The following is a 5,378-nucleotide window of genomic DNA, read 5'->3' as shown; positions in this document are numbered from 1 at the left end:
ATTAAATTTATGTTTCTCTTTTTTGTCTTTCTAGATTATACCACATTTACTTCTTTGGCTTTTTAGGTTTTCATTTGTAGTTTTCCTCACCACTCTTTTCTAATTTAGAGGCATTCCCATTTATATTTCAGCTCCTTGTGTAGGTTCATTGTAACCTTGCTACCGTAATAAGAGTAGGATGGCTTTGGGTATGGCCCCAGGGCTATGGTGAGAGAAAATCAGAGGGTCTCACTTGAAAGAATTGGGATGTTACATTTTATTTCTGGGAGGCAGTGATTTTGCCAGAGGGAAGGAGTCATTCTACTTTAGCAGGTTTTTTGTTTTTTGTTTTTTTTTTTAATATTTCTTTGCATCTTTACCCTTGGACTCTAGTGCCTGAACCTACAAGTCTGCTAAATCCTTCCATGATTTTTTATCGCGCTACATACAACATTCTTTCAAATGCAAGGTCAGAGTATAAGTCTCTTTTGATATCATGGTTGTAAAATGAGAAGTGGTGCTTATTTCAGATAAAACCTCTTTTTACCTTCCACAAAAGCTTTATTCTGTCACACATAATATCTGATTTTTACATGTCAGTAAAAAAAAAAAAAAAAAGAATAAAACTGAGGAGATGGAGTAATAATGTTTGTAACTATTGAAATCACAGAAATGCATGGCTGGATGATACATTGACAGGTCATTTATTTCACCGTCAGATACATTTGCTGTTAAATCAACCAGGGAAATAGGTCTAAAAACTTTTTATGCTGCCCTGTGGCATCAAGGCCTAATGCTTCTTTTTCAACATTGTTAAGTCATCAATTTAGGCTTTTAAGTATATTTCAGTCATTAGACCGTCAGCATATAGGCCTTTTTTTAAAAGACTGGTAAATATTAACTGAGCACGACTCCGTAACACATTCAAATTGTAATTTCCTTCATGCTTTGAGGGCAATTGGAGGAGACACTTGCACATTTTCTTTTGAATCCTCATCTCTCAAGTTAGTCCTGCTTGATTAAGATCTAGGTATGAAGTCCCAACTCCTGACTCAAAGTTCAAGGTTTATACAAAAACGATTTCATTCTTGAAGTTTGGAGAATTATGAAATTGATAAAGCCCTTATTTCCTCTTCTCTTAACTGATTACAAAATAAATTGTATAAAACAATATAATTGTATATAATTGTATTGTTTGGCCCATAACATATAGAAATGTTATTTGCCAACACCAGCACGAAGGAGGTGAGTGGGAGCAAAGTTGTATTGGGCTAAGGAAATGATACCAGATGGTAACTCAAATCCACAGGCACAAGTGAAGAGAACCAGAAATGGTGCATAAGAAGATATAAATACATATATACATGTTATAAATATATACCTGCTCTCCTTTCTTTCCTCAGCTCCTTTAAAATAAATGAAATTATATAAAGTAATAATTATAACAATTTATTGTTGTATTTGTATGATATACAGATGCAACTGAATAACAATAATACCACAAAAAATCAAGCTCTTCAGAATTAATGCTTCTATATCTCAATGGAATTAATCCAGTATAAATCTAGAGTAGATTCTAAATTAAGATATATATAAAAATCCCCAGAGCAACAACTAAGAAAATCCTTTTTTCAAAAGTGAAAAAATATTAAAGAAATTAGAATGTTACATTAAAAATATTCACTTAGTGCAAAAATAATGTAAAGGAGGAATAGAGGAACAAAAAAGATGTAAGACAGAAAACAGAAGGTATGTGGCAGATGTAATGTAACTCTATCAATAAAAACTTAAATGTGAATAAATGAAACAATCCTATATATATATATAAATTTGCTTAGTTAGATACCGAACTGGTATAATGACCTATACAGGATAATAAAACCATAAAATTTGGGTTTATCTTCTTTACCATACAGAAATCATTTCCATGAGACAGTAATCATTTGCATCTCATCAGTTTGTTTTTTCAATATCTAGCCTAATATTAATAGGATATAGAATGTTTCCATTAGAGATTCAGATGACTCAAGTGGCTTTGTTAAACAGTGTTCTAGTATCACATGAAAAGAGTTTGCGATCATTCTTTTACCTTGATTTTTAACATTTAATATTACCTACTGTTATTTATTGATATGCAGCTTCATCTAAGAAATGAGGTAGCCAGAAGCAAGCGTTCCTTGATACTAATCCACCCCCGTCACCACGACACAGACTCAGACCCCAAAATATTTATGTATAGATGATAGATGGACATGCAGAGTTTTGAAACGAATGCTGGTCTTCCTTTATGGCTGAAGGATTACAGTTGAAGTTATTTGGAAGTACAGTGTGTCTGTTCTCAACATATAACCTCAGCCCCTAAACCATCCTCCTTTGTCCTGCTTTGTAATATTGGAGCTGGACCTTGTAATCAGTTCTCCTTTAACACTTGGCATAATGTTAAACATTATAGTAGAAGGCTCTCCCACAGGGGAGAAGACCCCCTCTTCCAGAAACCAGTGGTTTTCCCCTTTTGCTATAGTGATATGCAGCTGAGCTGCCATTCTCATGTGGGTCACTCAATAGTGTGTCCCCTGTGGAGTGGCTTCTTAGCACGTTTTGCCAGAACTCCAGATGCAGCTTTCTCATGAGATTTGTTCTCACCTCAGAAGTAGCCACTCCCAGCAAGTTTCAGTGCCCTGCTCCCCATCCTCTTCAGCTGGTGGCTTCCTAGTAGTGTTGCTGGAATTCCTTTGTGCAGTTAGTTTCTGCTGGCCAGGCGTGGGGTGCAACACCTCGGTGAAATACTCCGCCCTCCAGTGGGAGACAGTTGCACCTTCTCCAACTGGTTCTGAACATCAGTCTGGGTGGCTTTCTTCCAAGTTTCTCTTCCTTGAATACTCTCTTTTAGTCCTAGAGGTAGTGACTGCCACTTACATCTGTTTTTTCTGTATTCTTTAGATTCTCTTTACCATTCTTATTGGTAAATTCCCTCTTATGAATGAATAATTCTTCATATTCAGATTTCCCAGTGCAAATGACTGGTTTGGTTGCTGCCCGCCAGCTGACACTGGCTGATATAGATGCAGATTTTTGCAGGGAAACAGCAGGAAGATGGACCCACCCTGCCTGACAGCATCCTGAAAGAATCCACTCTTTGCACTTGGTCCTGCGCTTGAGGGGAGGTGTCTAAGTTCTCTTCTTTAAGCTTTCGACAAATTTCATTACACTTTTCTTTCAGTAAAGTTATTGCATACCAGCCACCTCTCCCACCACCGGCAAAGAAAAAAGGTCTGTGGTTTTGCGGGGATAATGGAGCCACCGGGCCGCAGTGCGGAAATCCAGGCACTGACCCTTGACCTCGGGGCACTCCCCCATCTCTCAGGCTCAATGTCTGTGGGCACAGATGGGTAGGACATTCTAGAACTCGGGGATAAGAGGGTCATGCAGGTTCCGGGACCATCAGCAAGAAGGACAATACCAACCCGCACAAGAAAAAGTCCAGGAAGTCCTCAGAGACACTGACCTTCAGGAAGCCCACGGACATGCACCAGAAGTCTAAGCACCGCTCTACTCTGGCAAGAAGGATGCACCTCCACTGTTACCCAGTGACCCTGGTCGAGGCCACCGCACAGTTAAGGCCAAGTTGGGCCCCAAGAAGGGGTGGTCCTGTAAGTGGATGCCATTCACCAACCTAGTCTGCCAGGACGGAGCCACGTTCTTCCACTGGCGACAGGCAGCTGAGGAGGGCAAGGACTACCCCTTCGCCCGGGGGGGTCCATAAGACTGTGCAGGTGCCAGTGTATTCAGGAGAGGGGTACTAGCTCTATCTTCACGACAACTCCTGAACAAAGGCAGAAACGACCACTTCTTTGACCTCAGCCGCCGCTTTGACCTCCGTTTTGTCATTAGCCACGATCGGGATGACCACCAGCAGTTTAAGAAGAGGTCTGTGGAGGACTTGAAGGAGCGGTAATACCATATCTGTGCCAAGCTGGCCAACATGCACGTCATGCCAAACACAGACCTTAAGATACCAGGGTTTGATGCTGGGCACCTGCAACGGCGGAAGGAACAGCTGAAGCGTGGCCGGTCACAAGCCTCAGAGCAGGTGGCGGCGGAGAAGTACCCGCTACGTAAGCTGCGCCAGATCTAGTCCCGGCAGAAGGGGCGCGAGGAGCGTAGCCAGGACTCGCGGAAGCTCCTCACAGCCGCAGACCCAGCTGCGGAAAAAGGACCCCGAGAAGCAGCCGCCCCAGGAAAAGGAGGCCGAGAAGCCAGCTGTTCCTGAGACGGCAGGCATCAAGTTTCCAGACTTCAAGCCTGCAGGCTTCTCCCCGCGGAGCCAGCAGATGAAGCTGCCAAGGTGCGGGCCAGAATATCAAGGCCCTGGAACAGGTGCTGGGTGTGGAGCTGAGCCTGACACCCGCGGAGGAGCTGGTGCGCATGCTCTACGAGCTGAGGACGAGCTAGTGCGGCTGAACGAGCCCAGGCAAGCCTGCGCCAACTGCGAGGATGAGCTGCAGGTGCTGCGGTCCCTGCACGAGGCTCTGGTTGGGGCTGGGTGCTGGGAGGCCGCCACGCCAGCGTCCTCCCGCCCGCGGTGCCGAACCCGGCCTCGACCCTGACCCCAGCGAGGACACCGCTGTCGACCATCGTCGTGTGTCGGGCACACCCTTCGCGCCCACGAGGAAGCGACGGGAATCGTCTCCAGTTCCTCTTCTGTGAAGGAGGCGGAGAAGCCATGCGAGGCCACGCGCGGTGTGGGATGCTGCTGCGTAGAGCTGGTGAGTTGGGGGAAAAACCAACCCCAAAACCTTTTTACCTAAATGAAGACTGTAAGGGAAGTAACTTTGCACATCAAAGTATGCAATGCTTCTTCATATCTATGTAAATATTTGGTTTTTTCAGTAATTAGCTTGTAATAGTTCATCTATGCAAACTTATTTTTAAAAAGTTTTTTATTCCCTAAAAATTTAGAGTACCGGAAAGATTCACAATGAATTGCACATGTTATTGTGTAGTGGTGTTTATTACATTTCCTACTGAAGTGTCTTATTCTCAGAGCGGAGGGAGCTAAAACCCTAGGGTAGAGTTGGAGGGAATCTTTTGAGTTTGAGTTTGAAGGTAATGGACATAATATTTAGTATTTTAGTTTATATTCTATTCCATAAAAGAGTCTATTCTGTTTTCATATGTAAAAATTATGCTTCGTTACCATTAAATTTCTTAGTATTTTCCTTAAAATTCCTAACACAGTATTTAAGCTCCACGAAGATATACATGTTCAGCAGTGATTTTTAACTGTGACTTTTTACCTCCTAGTTGGTGGCCAAGTTCCCCCAGAAGTGCAAATTCCCTCGTATGATATGTAATGACTGTACCCTTGGAGAGTCTAAACACAGTTGCAAGCTGGTTCA

At 42.8% G+C, this 5,378-nt stretch overlaps 1 pseudogene; it reads left to right on the top strand.

Moving 5' to 3' along the window:
• The first annotated feature begins 3,348 nt into the window (after positions 1 to 3,348).
• On the top strand, positions 3,349 to 4,787 carry LOC118888070 (annotated as a pseudogene).
• The last annotated feature ends 591 nt before the right edge of the window (positions 4,788 to 5,378 follow it).

This window comes from Balaenoptera musculus, chromosome 21 (assembly GCF_009873245.2).
Source record: "Balaenoptera musculus isolate JJ_BM4_2016_0621 chromosome 21, mBalMus1.pri.v3, whole genome shotgun sequence".
NCBI lineage: Eukaryota > Metazoa > Chordata > Mammalia > Artiodactyla > Balaenopteridae > Balaenoptera > Balaenoptera musculus.
Note: the sequence above shows the minus strand (reverse complement) of the source record. Positions and strands in the feature narration are given on the sequence as shown.